Genomic DNA, 19243 nt, shown 5'->3' with positions numbered 1-19243 from the left:
GTTTAAATTTAAACTTTAACTTTTAATATTAACACTCGGGATTTTAGAAAATGAGTAGATACTTGGGTTACAAAAACTGGGGTGTTACACCGAAGCACGGTCGAGCATCCAGAAATGGAAGGCAACCGAGAGATACAAAACTTGAACGATAAAAGAGGAATAATCATAAAAGGCGACAAAAGTGGAATAGTCACAAAAGGGGGAACGTAACAAGAAAAGGAACTAGATAAGAAAAAGATCCATAAAGGCTTTTTTATTACTGTTACCGTTGCAATAATGAAAGAAATATCTGGAAGAACAAAATGCAATAGAACTCTATAAATAGTAGAGGAATGCAACAAAGAAAATTCTCAAAACACAATCCCAACAATAAAAAGCAACCAATTAAGTCTATCAGTTTACTTTATCTCAGCTTATCCTAAGAATAGCAATAATCAAGTACCAGTAATTTTAGCTATAATCTTTAGTTGTAATCCAAATCTATGCTCATACATTGGATTTACTCTCTATCCAATATCACACAGTTCTTTCAAGAGCTGCATTTTTACAGTTGCTTCTAGTGACTGAGTGTGATTTTTTCCTTTTGTTTGATTGCACTAGTATTATAAGAGTCCTTTCTTATGGAAGGAATAAAGCAACCCAACTTTGAATGAAGAACCCCGCACTTTGATTATCGCCTGATTGTTATAAAATTCTGCAAGTGGCTGAGTAAGCGACTGATCTTCTTAGAATCTAGTTATATACCTTCATATTTGACATATCTTCTTGTTTTAATGCTTAGGGTCGAAGTTCATCAATTTGGATTGAGTCACTTTATCAATTGTGGCACGCTCATGCACACTACATGTAACAGAAAACTAACCGAAGTTGTAGCATTTTTTGCTTGCCTGATGGGACTTCAAACTACTTAGTTGCCATAAAATTCATTATGTACTGACTGTGCAACCATTTTGGCAAGCGGCCAATATTTTTGGCATACCCAATGAGACTATAAATGAGCTAGTATGAATATTTATAGTAGTACAATATAAGCCAGTATGAAAGTTAGGTGAAAGGAAGATGTTGAACAGATCCTATTGAGATTATGTTGGTTGGAATGCTCAATAGGCAACAAGGAATTTAGCATATCGTCAAATATTCACTTATTTTGGCTAAAAATTTAGACAGATGGATGACCAGTAATGCTGAAAACATGAATAGGATGATGACTCTCTTTGGCAAAAGAACACTTATGGTGCCTCAACAACAGGCCAATACTAGTTCTGTCGGAAATCTAGCACCAGCACCACCGGTACAACCTGTGACGCCAACACCACAGTCAACACTACAGGTACCTCTTCTGCAAAGAAATACATCTCCTCCACAATGAAATATGCCCCTTCCGATACAAGAAGTGCGGTATCTTCAACCACCTGTTGAATTTAGGTGACTGAAACAGGAGGTCAAGAATGTTGTTCTGAAGAAGGAAACCGATGTATACCTGGGGGAAGCCCCTACTTGGGAATCCACTATATCATGGAAGACAAAACAAGGTAGGCCCTGAACCACCTTCAATGGCCGAATCTCATCGTTTGAATCTTAACCAAATTATTCAAATGATATAGCAAGTAGCAGGCCAAATTCTCAGCCGTATTACTACCTCGGTAAACCATACGCCATATTCGGAATAGATTGACCGATAGTCTCCATTGTCACGGTTGATTTTACCATTTTTTCGGTTAAGATGACTGAGTTCAACTAAGACAGCCGAATTTGATGTCTCTTGATTAAGATGGCCGAGTTCAACCAAGACGGTCGAATTTGCAGTTTATCGATCAAGATAACCGACTTTGACCAAGATGATTGAATTTTCCGTTTCTCAATCAAAACAACCGAGTTCGACCAGAACAACTGAATTTGACTTTTTTCAATCAAGATAGCCGAATTTAATGTTTTTTTTTTACCAAAACAGCCGAATTCGACCGTGATGGTCAAATTTGTTGTTTTTCTAACAAGATGGCCAACTTTGATATTTTCCGATCAAAATGGCTAAGTTCGACCAAGATGGTCGAAATTGATATTTTTACATGGCCAAATAATTACATTTATTGCGCCAAACAACGAATCAACATCACATTTACCTTTTAATAACAGCCTTCGACATGGGAGAGGGGGGAGGGGGGAATGTTATACCTTACTATTGACCGTTCTTAAGAAATTCAATTGAAAATGATACATGTTATAGCAAAGAAAAAAATTGCATGCTAAAAATTTTTAAAGATACTTGGAGTGTTTTTTATAAAATCACAAATTCTTATATAAACACCGACAACTATATGAGATTCATGCAATTCATTTTAGAAAAACCTAGGTTAGTGTTCACTCCCCAAGTATAGGGTTGTGATGTAGTAATAAACTCGGTGAGACCGTGATTGAATCCCAAGGGACTGATACCTGTACATTATCTAAAACTAAGTAGAACTAGAACTAGACTAAGACAAAATCTAAATCAAATAAATTTAAGGAGTAATGGTGAAATATTAATTTAAAACTTGAGGAATTCAAAGGTAGGAAACTAGGGATTTAAAGGATCCACTTGTAGAGATCAGGGAGATCTTATGCCTGCTTTAAGAACTCAACTGGACTTAGAGTCTCATCTTCATCCAATTGAAGAGTGTAACCATGGAAATCAAGACTGAACTTCTTTTGATATAGTTTTCAAGAGATAAAAGGTATATGAATTAGAATGGATTCCATCACCAAACCATGCCCAGGAGACAAAGTAAACAACAAAATTAAACTAATTAATAACCAATAAGAGGATTATGAAGGTTAGGAAGGATACCGTCATCCGACCATGCCCAGGAGACGATGGTGAACAACAGGGCTTCCTGACGTTATAAACATAAAAAGAAAATAAACATGCTCAAAGCTATCGCAGACCCATTGTAATTTTAGTCACAACAGACCATTAAAAACTGAAAACATTCCCTTGATTAAACCAAAATCAACATCAGTTCAGTCTAAATAAAAGGCACAAGCAAAAAGTCTTCCCATCACGCTACAAGCTTCGCCACTTAGCCCTAGCTAAGAGGTTTAGCCCAACATAATTGGGTTGGATCTCTAAAAGAAAATAATAATAAAAGAAAAACAGTAATTAAACAAATAAAACAAACTCTCCCTTTCTCTTGACGTCCCAGCCGATTTGAATCCCCCAGCCCCTGACTCTTCTCCTCTTTTTTTATAGCAGTGGGAATGGAGGCTAGGTCGGTCACCGACCTTGTTTACGTTGGGAAAGAGGCGGCAACTCTTACACACCCCCTGTTACGCAGCCACGCTCGCAGTTTCGCGTGAAAGGCTGAGAAACTGCTTCCACTGGACCTCCTAGCATCCCTCAAACGTTGATACAACAGCGTCCCTTATGACGGTTTTGGACGTACGTCAAGATGGACGGTCTGGAATCTTCACTACGGACTGCTCGGTGGGCCACAACAGCCCGTAAAACTCAGATTTTTCACTTTTCACGGATGCAAGCTCTGTTCGCAGGCGCTAGACTGAGCTCTCGGTGGAGCCCTCTTAGGCTGTTTTTTCTAAAAAATCCACACCGTCCATTAGATTCAGCTCGAAAAACCAATTGGAATCGATTGATTTTGGGTTAGATTCGGTGTGGCGCACGTGGTTTTCTGCTCTACCGTCTGTCTTGCGTTTTGACGGTAAAAACCGATCTCTGCTGTCATTTGAAATACCGCCACCTAGGAAATGGTAATATGGAGTATGATGGTCTAATGGACGGTCCGGATGGGACCTTCGAATCGTGGTGGTGGCCCACAACAGAGGACCGCAAGTCCCTGTTCATTTTTTTTTTTAATTGGAGCCGGCATGATGACCGGCTTTGGTTATTTCGGTACATGGCAGGTGTACACCTACTGTGTACACCATCCACATGAAGTGGGGCCTACATTGGCGTTTTGAGAAATCCGTTCCGTCCATCTGTTCTATCATATCATTTTAGGCATTGAGTCCAAAATTGAGGCAAATCCAGAGATCAGGTGGGCCCCAAATCAGAAATTTATGGGATGATCTGTCAATTTATCCACTTTCATAGGGATCCAGGAGTTGAAATTTGATGTGTACAGTTCATTTATGGTCCTCAGGCCATGTATGAAGTTTCGAGCCGATCAGATGGTGGGAACCCTATGATCTTGCATTCTGGCTGATTTTCGGGCTGCTTGAGCTTCAGTTTCTTTGTTTTCTCGGATCTCTGGCGTGTAAATCCATTGATCTTGGTCCGCTAGGGTCCATCCCTTGCTTTGGTGAATTCTGAGCGTTAATTCCATGCATTTAGCACCCCATTTCAATCCAAGCTTGTAAATATACCTTACAGCATAAACACGATTAAATCGGGCCATTCAACAGTACCATGTTTGTAAATCTAGGTAATAACTGGGGTCTGATATGCAATATTTGACCCTCAACACAACCCCCAACCAGCATCTTGCTAGTCCTGAGCAAAGTATGCGAAAAATAAGTTGAGAATTACAGGACAATTTCCATAAACTCGAGTGATTTATGAAAAACCAATCCAGATCCTAGAATTCTAAGATTCATGAATGTTAGACATTACTATCTCCTGGACTCGAGCGCACAGTAAATTTCATAGTCAAGTTCAAAGTATTAATCCATCAATTAGAAAAAATTTAGGCAATAACTGGGGTCTGATATGCAATATTTGACCTTCAACAGAGAGGTGACCAAAAGTAGACCGAACAATCGAGAAGCGTACGGAAGCGGAACACGACCGAAGCACGATCGAGCATCCAGAAGTAGATTGTGGCTGAGAGGCCAAAGTGTGGTCAAGCTTCCTAAAACGAAATGTGACCGAGAGACACATAACCTAACCGACAGAAGAGGAACAATAACAAAAGGGAAACGTAACAAGAGAAAGATCTAGAAAGGTTTTTCAACTACTATAACCATTGTAGCAATGAAAGAATGATCTGGAAGAACAAGCTACAACAAAACTCTATAAATAGCAAAGGAATGCGACAAAGAGAAATATCAAAACACAATCCCAACAATTTAAAAAAAAAAACAATCAAATCCATCAATTTACATTATCTCAGCTTATCATAAGAGTAAAGATGATCAAGTAGCGGTAATTTTAGCTAGTTTTTAGTTGTAATCCAAATCTATGCTCATATGGTGAATTTGTTTTTTATCCAATATCACGCAGTTCTTTTAAGAGACACATTTTTCTAGTCGCTTCTAGTGACCGATTGTGAATTTTTTCTTTTGTTTCATTGCACTGGTATTATGAAAGTTCTTTCTTGTAGAAGGCATAAAACAACCCATCTTCGGAGGAAGAACCCCACCCTCCAATCATACAACTATTATCTGATTGTTATAAAATTTTATAAGTGACTGAGTAAGTGACCAATCTTCTCATAATCTAGTTATATATGTTTATATTGGATGTATCTGCTTACTTTGACACTTGGGGTTGAAGTTGATCGGTTTCGATCGAGCTACTTTATCGATTCTAGCATGCCCGCGCATACTACACATGATAAAAAACAAACAGAAGTGCCAACAAAAACATTGAAAACTTGGTAGAAGAATGGGCAATGAGGACTTTTTTGGGCTTTAATGGCCATTATCCCAACATTCAGTTTGTAAAAGTCATATGTCAAAAACGAGTAATTTTTCAAAAATAGTTTAAAAGTGGGATGTTTTCTTTCCACGACTCAATAGATGGGTGGCCAAATGCAAAAATCCCAAAAAATCTAGGTCAAGGGTGACCAATCACGTCTTTTGAGAATGATTTTTTTGCAACATGAGGTCTATCGCTTGTAAGGTCTTCCACTGCACGACGCATGAATAGACTTTGAGGTCCATCTCTTGCAAGGATTTACGGGATGCATTATCGCAGAAATGTTACATGCATATCATGATCCAGTCTATCCATCTGGTGGACCACACCGATCAAAAGAAAAAGTGCAGCAGTCGTCACAATATTGCCAAAAATTAGGAGTTATAGGCGTGGGGTCATTCAGCTAGAAATATATTTTCATCTCCTAACCGTGGTGGGCCTTGCAGGGTTGATAGTTGTTTGGATCACTTTTTAAATTGTTGCAACCTTACGCAGACAATTATTTACATACTTAGTAAAATCGGACAGTCCTAATCATCTGATTGCTTGTCGGTGGTTTTGCATTAGAAAGAGGAATATGATTACCCGTTTATGTTAAAGAGAGGTTATAGAGCGGATGGTTAGGATTGTTTGATCATTAAGGCTTTTGGGTTGTGGCCAATCCTTGGAAGGGCATGAGATAAAACATACATGTCATGGTGGTATCTTGAATTGTGTCCCATCAACAAACCCTTCGCATAAAATCCTAACCAAATGGCCCTATAAAATGACTAGTTGCAATCATAATCACCATACCTATCTATGGTGGAGACTGGAATGAACACAACGTGATGTGTCCTTGAGGAAGAGCTTTGTTTCCTATGGAAACACGAGCAGTTAAAAAGTATCTTGCATTATCAAAAAAATTAGTCCACCACAATAATGTTCTGAAAGCACCAATATTGGCATATTGGTGCTTTCCATGTGATTTCTTTATCTTTCTCTTTTAACTCATTTTTCTCTCACTTGATGGAAAATATCATATAGGCCACAATTTCATTATTTTTCACTCCACATTATCACTATTTTCAATTCTTTGGCACTTCTACGGTACTAAGAAAAGATGGTAGAAACATTTCTATATGTTCTCATTTAGACAATGTTGGAGAACTTGAATTCAATACTTCTACAAGAGTTTAAAACGTCATGGGGTGTCAAGAAAGAGTTGGGAAAGCTCGAGAGCACATTATCAATGATCCATGCAGTGCTTCCAGACGCAGAGGAGCAATAAATGAAGAGCAAGGCAACGAAAGATTGGCTAAGGAAGCTTAAGGACATGACCAATGATGCAGATGACTTTTTTTTTGTTAGCTTGTTAGTACACCCCACTGTTAGTTCACACTTCACTGTTAGCCCACCAACACTAGGGATTGATACCAAGACCTCAGTGTTGAAACGAGGTATCTTTCACTTAGTCTACGACTTGAGCTATGGATCATGGTGTAATGATGCAGATGACTTGATAGATGAGTTCACGACGGAATCCTTTCAGCAGAAACAGAGGAGTCGGTCTGCTATGATGAAGCAGTTACATAACGTCTCTTCCTTTCTGAAGTCACTTGTATTTTACAAAAGGATGGGGAGTAGGATGAAGGAGATTGGGGAGAGATTAGATGTTATTACAGCAGAGGTCAAAGTTCCATTTGAGAGAGTGAGTTGTAGATCAGTCGGTCAATACTGACGTAAGGAAGGATGTGATGAGGTCGATCACCGTCTTCCTCAGGGATAACTACTTCGAATCCATGGATTTTCTCTAGACTCCTCACAAAGGTTCCTCGAATCCACGAGGGATGAAAATAGAAATAATTTCTAATGATTCGAAATAAATTGATTGATGATAGGAAAAAATGAAATTACAATCCTTTAAATAATGAACTTAAACTTAGCACGGACTTTTAGGCTCAAACTCCCTAAAAACATGACTTACTATAAATAGAAAAGTTACTATTTATAGACAGTCCTGATTCCTACTAGACTTCATGGTTTTCGGCCAAAAATAGTAATTGTCCAATTTGGCCTAACCACATTATTCTCCTAATTTTTCTAAGCCCTTTTCATGTTGGGCACAACTCTTAAAACTCAAAGGATCAAAAGTTATTATCGAATTAAAACTTACTATTTATAGTAAAAATGAAAATAAGATGGACTTTCGACCGTCAATCTGATGGAATCTCATAAATCCGGCATGGGAAACCTGGTGTAGTAAGGTTGGTTGGCTAAAGTAGCTTCTCCTACCCCAAAATCATATATGATATGTCAAAAAACTCATTCATGTTGCGAGATACAACTGTTTTAAGGTTCTGATGGTCTTGATCACTTTTGCATCCGATCGGGCCTTCTTCGATCCATCTTTGCCATGAAAGTGTCCGCGACCCGCTCTACATCAGTCCCCTCTACTTCAAAAGAACTTCACCTAAAGTTCTCGTCCCACTTCGGTTCATGATACTCGATCAGGTCCGTAACGTTGACAGTACGCGAGATCTCCATGTCAACCGATCCAATCTTCTTGTTATTCAACCTGTTGAATGTCTCGGTCTGAAATCACTCCTTGAGATGAGAGACCGTAACATGCTTGCCCACCGGAACACATTTTATCATTGATGCCCGTTGGCTTGCTCCTCGTACTTGTCGTTCAAGGAATGCAATGTGGCTTACACATCAACATGAATGCCCATGATTCGGTCCACCATATGTTTTGCTGCAATGCTCATGCACGGGAGCTTGGGCAAAGAGACAAGTCAAGTGTGTGGCGGGGCACTCGACCATAAACAATCTAGAACAGGGACTTCCCTGTCGAGCAGTTCACCATGTTGTTGAATGCAAAATCCACTTGAGACAATGACAAATCCCATTACTTCAGTTTATCACCTAAAATACAGTGAAGGAGGTTTCCTAACATACAATTCACAACTTTAGTCTGCCCATCAGTCTATGGATGGTAGGCACTATTGAACTGAAGTTGCATACCGAACTGATTCCACAAACTCCGCCAAAAGTAATTAATGAATTTCGTGTCACAGTCATAAGTAATGGCCTTGGGAACTCATGTATCCCCACGACCTCTCAGAAGAATAAATTCACCAAGACCAGTGTTGTGGACAACTGATGCTTGATTTTAACAAAGCTCTTGTCAGCCTTATCGATCCACTAAAATGGGCCTTTTTCATGCAATATGTAATGGGTACGACTATAGTACTGAAATTTCGCACGAATTGACAATAAAAGGTCGCTAACTCTTGGAAACTCCCCACTTCATGAATTTTCATTGGAATCAGTCATTCCCTAATGGCTCACACCTTTTCATCGTCCACACGGATGCCCGTGGATGTCACAACAAATTCTAAGAATAATAGGTTGTCCATTAAAAAATTACACTTCTTCAAATTGAGGTACAACTTGTTAACTATAGGACCTGTAGCACCTTCCTAAGATGTTTCATGTGCTCCATCCCACCTTAGCTATATATCAAGACATCATCAAAATATATTACCACAAACTAACCAATGAACAACTTCAGCACTTGATTTATCAGACGTATAAAAGTGCTTGGTGCATTCAATAGACCGAAGGGCATGACCAGCCACTTAGACAACCCTTCCTTTGTCTTGTATGTTGTTTTCCATTCATCACTGGGCCGGATATGAATCTGATGTACTCGCTCCTCAGATCTAGTCTAGAGAACACCTTGACACCTTCTAACATATCGAGCATATCATCCAACCATGGTATTGGGAACCAATATTTAATGGTAATCTTGTTAATTTTCCAGCTGTCAACACGCATGCGTTAGCTCCCATCTTTCTTAGGCATTAACAACGTTGGCACGATACATAGGCTCATGCTTTCTCTTAAAAGACCCTTACGGATCAATTCCTCCACCTGCCCCTAAACTATCTCATACTCTTTCAGACTCATCCAATAGTGAGGGTAGTTGGACAAGCTAGCCCCAAGGACGAGGTCTATATGATGTTGGAAGTCATGTAAGAGAGAAAATCCATCGGATAACTCTTCAAGTCAGATTTCTTAGAATTCATTTAGAAACAACCTTAAACTTAGAAGAATATTTAAGGGCATTGATTCCTCGCCCTTTACCACCATGGCTTAGACCTTCTCTTCGACCGTCCTTAACAAAGACATAAACATTATCTCATCTATGGGTCGTCCACCATGGCAGAAGTATTGAATTCAAGTTCCCTAACATTGTCTGAATAAGAGAACAGAGAAATTCTTCTGCCATCTTTTCTTGGTACTGTGGAAGTGCCAAAGAACTGAAAATGGTAATAATGTGGAGTGGAAAATAATGAAATTGTGGCCTATATGCTATTTTCCATCAAGTGGGAGAAAAAGGAGTTAAAAGAGAAAGATAATGAAAGCACATGGAAAGCACCAATATACCAATATTGGTGCTTTCAGAACATCATTGTGGCGAGCCAATTTCCTTGATAATGCAGGATACTTTTTAATTACTCGTGCTTCTATAGGCAAAGAAGCTCTCCCTCAAGGACATATCAAGTTGTGTTCATTTCAATCTCCAACATAGACATGTATGGTGATTGTGATTGCAACTAGTCACTTGATGGGGCCATCTGGTTAGGATTTTGTGTGATAGGTTTGTTGATGGGACCAAATTTAAGATACCACAATGACATGTGTATTTCAGCTCATGTCATGCCAAGAATGGGCCACAACCCAAAATCCTCGATAATCAAACAACCCTAACTATTTGATTTATAGCTTCTCTTTAACATAAACGGGTAATCATATTCCTCTTTCTAATGTTGAACTATCGACAAGCGATTAGATGATTAGGACTCTCTGAATTTATTAGGTGTGCAAACAATGATCTGCATAAGGTTGCAACAATTTAAAAAATGATTCAAACAATCATCAATCATGTGGGGCCCACCATAATTGGGAGATGAAAATATATTTCTAGATGGATGGGCCCACGCCTCTAACTCCTAATTTTCAGCAACATTGTGATGACTACCACATATTTTTTTCTGATCAGTGTGGTCCACCAGATGGACGGACTAGATCATGACATGCATGTAACATTTCCGCGATAAATGCCTCGTGTAAATCCTTACAAGCGATGGACCTCAAAGTCCATTCATGCGTCGTGCAGCTGAAGACCTTGCAAGCAATGGACCTTCATGTTTCTAAAAAAAAAAAAAATCCTTTTTCAAAAGACGCGACTGGTCATCCTTAACCTAGATTTTTAGGGATTTTTGCATTTGGCCACCCGTCTATTGAACCATGGACAGAAAACAACCCACTTTTAAACCAGTTTTGAAAAATTACTGGTTTATGACATATGACTTTTACTAACTGATTGTTGGGGAAATGGCCATTAAAGCCCAAAAAAGTCCTCATTGCCCATTCTTCTCCCAAGTTTTTAATGTTTCTGTTGGCACTTCAGTTTGTTTTCTATGACATGTAATATACACAAGCATGCTAGAATTGATAAAGCAACGTGATCCAAACCAATCAACTTCGACCCTAAGTGCCAAAGTAAGCAGATATGTCCAATATAAACATATATGACTAGATTCTATAAATATCGGTCACTTACTCAACCACTTGTAAAATTTTATAACAATCATACAATAATTGTATAATTGGAGGGTGGGGTTCTTCATCCGAAGATGGGTTGCTTTATGCCTTCCACAAGAAAGAACTTTTATAATATGAGTGCAATAAAACAAAAGTAAAAACTTACAATCGGTCGCTGGAAGTGGTTGTAAAAATGTGCATCTTGAAAGAACTGCGTTATATTGGATAAAAAATAAATCCAGCATATGAGCATAGATTTGGATTACAACTAAAGATTAGCGAAAATTATCGCTACTTGATTATCGATACTCTTAGGATAAGCTGAGATAATGTAAATTGACAGACTTGATTGGTTATTTTTTATTGTTGGGTTTGTGTTTTGATATTTCTCTTTGTCGCATTCCTCTGCTATTTATAGAGTTTTGCTGTAACTTGTTATTCTAGATCCTTCTTTCATTACTGCAACGATTACAGTAGTCGAAAAGCCTTTCTACATCCTTCTATTATTAAATCTCCCTTTTGTGATTATTCTTCTCTATCGGTTAGGTTATGTGTCTCTCGGTCACCTTTTGTTTCAGGAAGCTTGGCCACACTTTGGCTTCTTGGCCGCAATCTACTTCTGGATGCTTAAACGTGCTTCGGTCATGTTTCTCTTTTGTACTCTTCTCAGACGCTCGGTCTTCTTTTGAACACATCTCACCCGCCTTCTGAATGCCTCTTGGCTACTTGATTTACTTTTGAATACTCTCAGCTACTCCTTATCTTATCATCTTATTAGTTGTGATTTCATAAAAAACACTCTAAATATCCTTAAAGAACTTTAGCATGTTATATCTTTTTCTTATTATAACACGGGTCTTTTTCAATTGAGTTTCTCAAGAATGATCAGAAATATAGTACAACACCCCCCCCCCCAAAAAAAAAAAAGAAAAAAAAGTCAAACGCATTTGGTAAAAGGTGAATGCAATGATGATTCGTTGTTTGGCATTGTAAATGTGACTACTTAGTCGTATAAAAACATTAATTTCGACCATCTTTGTCAAAATTGGTCATCTTGATTGAAAAACATCAAAGTTGGACGACTTAGGTGAACTTTGCAATCTTGGTAGAAAAATAGCAAATTGGCCATCGTGGTCGAATTCAACAGTTTTGGTCGAAAAACATTAAATTCGGCCGTTTTGATTGAACTCAATCGTTTTGGTCGAACTCGGCCATTTTAATATATATATATATATATAAACGTAGAATTCAGTTGTCTTGGTCAAAAATTATTAAATTCGGTTGTCTTAGTTGAACTCGGCCACTTTGGTCAAATTCAACTACTTTGGTAAAAAAAAAAATGTTAAATTTAGTCATTTTGGTCGAACTCAGCCATTTTGATCAAAAAAGTCAAATTTAGCCATTCTGTTCGAACTCAGCCGTCTTGATCGAAAAACGTCAAATTCAGTCATTCTAGTTGAATTCGGTCATCTTGATAAAAAAATGTCAAATTTGGTCGTTCTAGTCGAACTCGGTCGTCTTGAATGAGAAACGACAAATTTAGTCATCTTAGTCGAGCTCAGTCATCTTAATCGATAAACGAAAAATCCGACCGTCTTGGTTGAACTCGGCCATCTTGATCGAGAAACAACAAATTTGACTGTCTTAATTGAAATAGATTGTCCTGATCGAAAAAACGATAAAGTCGACTATGACAATAAAGACTATAGGTCAATCCATTCCGAATAAGGCTTATGGTTGACTGAGGTAGTAATACGGTTAAGAACTGGCCTACTACTTCCTATACCATTTGAATAATTTGGTCACAATTCAAATGGCAAGATTCGGCCATTGAAGGTGGCTCAGGGCCTACCTAGTTGTTTTGTCTTCCATGATGCAATGGATTCCCAAGGAAGGGTTGCCCCCAGGTATACTCCAATTTTCTTCTTCAGGGCAACATTCCTAACATCTTGTTTCGGTCGACTAAATTCAGCAGGTTGTGGAAGATTCCGCACTACCTATACTGGAAGAGACATATTTTGTTGCGAAGAGGTGTATTCTGTTACAGAAGAGGTACCCGTAGTGTCAACTGTGGTGTTGGCATCACATGTTGTATCGGTGGTGTTGGTATCAAATTTCCAACAAAACTAGTATTGACCTGCTGCTGAGGCGTTAAAAATGTTCTTTTGGCAAAGAGAGTCATCATCTTATTCATGTTTTTGGCATTACTGGTCATTCATCTGCCTAAAATTTCAGCCTTAACAAGTGACTTTTCGGCGATATGCTGAATTCCTCGTTGCCAATCGGGCATTCAAGCCGCATAATCTCAATATGATCTTTTGGGCATATTCCTTTCACCTAACTTTCATAATGGCTCATGTTGTACTACTATGAATATTCATACTGGCTCATGTTATAGTCTCATTGGGTGTGCCAAAAATGTTGGACACTTTCCAAAATTGTTGCACAGTCAATACACAATAAATTCTATGGCAACCAAGTAGTTTGTAGTCCCATCGAGCGTGCAAAAAATACTGGCACTTCGGTTTATTTTTTGTCATATGTAGTGTGCGCGAGCATTCTAAAATCGATAAAGAAGCTCGATCCAAACAAATCTACTTCAACCCTAAGCGTTGAAATAAGCAGATATGTCCAATATGAATGCATATGACTAGATTTTAATAAGATCGGTCATTTACTCAGCCACTTGCAAAATTTTATAACAATCAGACAATAATCGGAGGGTGGGATTCTTCCTCCGAAGATGGGTTGTTTTATTCATTCCATAAGAAATGACTTTTAGAATACTAGTGCAATCAAACAAAAGGAAAAACTTACAATTGGTTAATAAAAGCAACTGTAAGAATACTTCTCTTGAAAGAACTGCGTAATATTGGATAGATAGTAAATCTAGCATATGAGCATAGATTTGGATTACAACTAAATACTATGGCTAAAATTACCGCTACTTAATTATCGCTACTCCTATGATAAGCTGAGATAAAGTAAATTGATAAGCTTAATTGGTTGCTTTTTATTGTTGAGATTATATTTTGAGATTTTTCTTCGTCACATTCCTCTGCCATTTATATAGTTCTGTTGCAACTAGTTCTTCCAGATCATTTTTTCATTACCACAACAGTTACAATAGTTGAAAAAACTTTCTAGATCTTTTTCCTATCTAAATCTTTCTCTTGTTATGTTTCCCTTTTGTGATTATTTCTCTTATGTCGGTCAAGTTCTCTGTCTCTCGGTTGCCTTTCATTTTGGATGCTCGACCGTGCTTCGGCTATGTTCATCTTTTGTACATTTCTCGACCACTCGGTTTGCTTTCAGACACCTCTGCTCACTCTACTTTTGGACACCTCCGGGTCGCCTCTTACATACCTCTTAGCTGCTCATTATCTTATTATCATGTCGGATTATGTAAAAGGCACTCCTAAGTATCCTTGAAGATTTTTAGAATCAATACTTGTTATTTCTAATTAGATTTCCTTTAAAATTATATATATATATATATATATATATATATATATATATATATATATATATATATATATATATATATATATATATATATATATATATAATGTTACAACAGTTTCAACCCCGCATGTGGGGACCATATTTACCCCCCTACACGCGTGGAACATCACCGTGCGCCTATTGCGTTGTGACATCCACTTTATCCATCCTTAATAACGATCCAATGTATGTGTGGCCATCTGTAGGCCTCCAAATGCAGTCTGTGAGCCCCATCTCCGACAGAGTAATGGGTAAGCATACCATCCAATCCACCATACACACGGCGGAGACTTACTGTTACTATCCAGACCATTTGTACAAGTGCAGCTTATGTTTCAGTGGTCTAGACCATTAGATCTTATAGGCCCAGCTAAAAGATTTTAGGCAAAGGATGAATTGACATCTTTTGTAGTGTTGAACTGAAAAATATCCAACAATCCTTGTTCGGAAAGCAATCTACATTGACCCGAAGCTGCGATTGTTTGTTGAGACAATCTAATTTTGGGACTGTGGCCTAAGTGTTTTAAATTTTAGGTGGTTTAAATTTTAAGTGGTGATAATTTAAGTGGTTTCAGCTAGAAGATATGATCCATGCGGTCCACCAATTTCACTGGATAATTTTAAGGCATGAACCAAAAAATGAGAGAGATAAGTAGGCTAGACGGCAAGAAACAGTGGGTCCTGTATACCTACTGTTGAATTAATGCCTGCCCACCGTTGAAATAGTAAATGGGAGAGACAAGTGGGATGGACGGCAAGAAACAGTAGCTACAGTATGCCTATCTTTAAATTAATCGCTTGTCCACCATTGAAACAATAGGGGTCACTGTGATAGTTGAGAGAAACCCACCTTATCCACCAGATTTATCAGATCAATTTAATAAGTGAACCATTAACTAGTTTCTCCACATGATTTTAGGGGCCGGAAAATAAGCAAACCCAAAACTCAAGTGGCCACACGGCTTGAATGGTGGGTGTTGTATGCCCACGGTTGAAACATGCTCACTAGTTTCCACTGAAAAAGTCATGTGGGCACCATATTTGTTTTTCAGAAATCTACCCAATCTACTAATTTTTTTTAATCTTATTTTAGTTTGTAGGCCCAAATATAATGAAAATTCAGGTGGGCTAATGGACTAAGCAACAGCCAGCAGTCCATCAATTGCTGCCAAGATAATCTGTACTTCAATTTACATCTCCATTTCCTTCTTCTGATGGATGAATTAGATTTCTTGCCTTGGTGACATGCTGGCACATGAGCTGTCTTATATGATGTATGTGGCATAACAAAGCTCTTTTAAAAGAACCAGTGACGGTGTAGAGGCACAGACCAAGATAAATACTCATGTAATATTAGCTAAGGACTTCTTTGGATGTACAATTGAAATAATTTGAGATTGAATAAAGAGTAAGTGAATGATCACAATCATTTTCTAATCTGTTGTGCTCTATTAGAAGGATTAGAGGAATATGTACCAAATGACCCTAATACCCTCTATCAGGTACAAGGAAACTAGACAAGAAGAATTGGACCATCGCAGTGCATGTATGGCATCTAAACTGAACAGAGGATGCTCCACCATAAAAATTGGAGACTTAGAAGATCAAACTAATCTAATCATTAAGTAGGCCACAACATAAGCCTTCAAATTCGCATGCAGGCATGATTTTTGGGGCATCTCATTTTCTTGGAGTGAGATGGCTTTGGATCCTTTGATTATAAACGTAGTGGAAACTTAGTATTTTGAAGAATCCAATTCCCCGGAAACCTTATAAGGTTAGATTTCTAACAATGATATAAACATGGATGGTTAAGATCTTACCTTGGTGAGGTTACAATCGCATGAATAGATTTCTATGATAAAGAGGTCTCTCCCGGTTCTATTGTAGGTGAATTGAGCCGAGTGAGCACTGTCAAATCCTTTGGTAGGAGTGGAGAATGATGCAAGCCATCTACACAGGTGGACCACACCACACTTATGATGAAGAAGAACAGGAAAGAAGAAGACAATAGAGAAGGAATTCTCTCTCTTTTGTACTCTTTTCTCTCCACTGGTGGAAATGCCCAGGAAGTGAAAAATGCGAGAAAAGGAGTCAAGAGATAATGAAATGGAAAATGACGAAACTGTGGCTTATGTTCAACTTTCCATGAAGTGCGAGAAAAGGAGTCAAGAGATAATGATGAATAAAGCACAAGCACATGAAAAGCAACAAGATAATGTTGTCGTTTTCGTAACATCAATACAGTGGGCCAATTTCCTTGATAATGAAGGATGTTGACTGACTTTTAAAAAAAAAAAAATTTATTTTTAAGGTTTGCTTGTTAGTACACCCATGTCAGTACGCACACTCCATGTTAGCCACCCCCACTAGGGATCGATACCAAGACCTCAAATGTTGGGCAGATCCAAAACTTATGTGGCCCCAAAGAAGTTTTCAACGGTAAGTATTCAATCCCCATTGCTTTCTATGGTGGGGTCCACTTGAGCTTTAGATCTACCTGATTTTTTGGCCCATGCTCTAAAATGATCTCTAAAAATAGGTGGATGGTGTGGATATAGCCCACACATCATGGTGGGACCTACACAACTTGCTAACATTGAGTGATATTAGCACGGGACCCAATACGATTCCATCTAGCCTACTTCCAAGCTTTTCCACTCTTCCCAAACATGGAGTGGAATTGGCACAGGACCAGATGCAATTCCATCCCACCTAAGCCCATCTAATCCAGCCGGCCAAACAGGCCCCAAGTGTTGAAACGAGGTATATCCACTCAGTCTGCCAGTTGAGCTATGGATCTGGGTGTGTGTTGACTACTTTTAACTGCTCATATTTCAGTAGGAAGGGAAGTTCTCCCTCGATGACTTGTTCATCCAATCTCCACCATAGACATGTACGGTGATCATGATTGCAAATGGTCACTTAATAGGACCCATATGGTTAGGTTTTTGTGCCATGGGTTTGGTGATGGGACATTTTGAGGTACCACCATAGACATGTATGCTTCAGCCCAAAAGCCTCATTGATCAAACAATCCAATATGCAACCTCTTCAACATAAATGAGTTAGACCATTTAGGATAGATGCATGACATAAATCTTAAGGTTTATATAAACGGAATAACTGGTCTGTTTTGGTTGGAGATCATCCAGGGCATAATCAGGATCATGCCCTCATGCCAATTCAGGTGGACCCCATATCTTCATGTCAGATTCTGCACAAGAAATCAGCGTTTAAACCCTTTAATCACAATAATACAAAGTTTCAGAAGGAAAAAACACTAAAATGATCTATATGTGATTAATCCAGGAAAACGCCTCTCCACATGTACGAATATGAAGTGGAGGGCATGGGGCCCACCAAAATTGGGATTTATGGCTTAATCCCAAATCCTGATATTAGATCATCTAAATTCACTTTACCTGTTATCTTGGCAAGAGAGATATCCAACCAAAAAGTAAATACAATGGTAGATGGATTGTTTTTTACCTTAGTGGACATAAAATCAAGCCATTTGATTAATACAATGGTAGATGGATTGTTTTTTACCTTAGTGGACATAAAATCAAGCCATTTGATTACTTACAATAAGCATAACAGTTACTAGTAAGACTTGAGTGGCCACTTAATTTGCATTCTGAAATAAATACAACCTCCCTTTGTTCCTCTACTCAGACAAACTTTCGCCTATGCAATAAAAGGATAGAGCTACAAATGGTCCCTTACGCTTGAGTAGGTCCATGTGGCTTTTGAGTGGATCATCTGATCCGTCAATCTCATTAACCCTATCATTGATGGGCAACTGTATAAATATCAGATTAATTGGATGATCTTATCTGTCCAAGTAACAGCCTTCAAACGAATGGATAATGATAAAAATCGGCCTAAAGTTCACATTCAACAGGGATTATCAGATAGCTAGGACTCTCCCATCAGTGTGTTTTTTGGTGTAATTGGATGAGTGGTCTTGATCATCTTAATCTTGCAACCAAGTTGGCTTCATCCATGAATGAACTGAGCAACAAGTGGTAGGCCAACAATTGCGGCAAAGATAGTATCTACTTTAATTTGCATCTCCATATCCCTCCATGCTGGTTCAAGCTCCCGGAGAAATAGAGAATTCAGGTTCCCTGACATTATTTAAACAAAAGCAGAGAGATGCATCTGCCATCTTTTCTCAGTGTGTGGAAATGCCAAACAAAAGAAAATGATGATAATGCGGAATGGAAAATAATGAAAAATAATAAAATTGTAGTCCTATATGCTATTTTCCATCAAGTGGGAGAAAAATAAGTCAAAAGAGAATGACAAAGAAAGAAAAGAAAGAATAAAGAAAGCATGTGGTGGGCTTCCTTGATAATGCAGGACAGCCTTCAAATCTCCAACATAGACATGTATTGTTCCACTTTTGGAAGACCTTATGTTGTATCACCTGATCTTGATTTTTCATATATAATGTAATTAATGTATCTCCTTTGTAAAGGATTTCTCCATAATGGCCAGGGACAGTTG

Source organism: Magnolia sinica, chromosome 15, assembly GCF_029962835.1.
Source record: "Magnolia sinica isolate HGM2019 chromosome 15, MsV1, whole genome shotgun sequence".
NCBI classification, from domain to species: domain Eukaryota; kingdom Viridiplantae; phylum Streptophyta; class Magnoliopsida; order Magnoliales; family Magnoliaceae; genus Magnolia; species Magnolia sinica.
Note: the sequence above shows the minus strand (reverse complement) of the source record.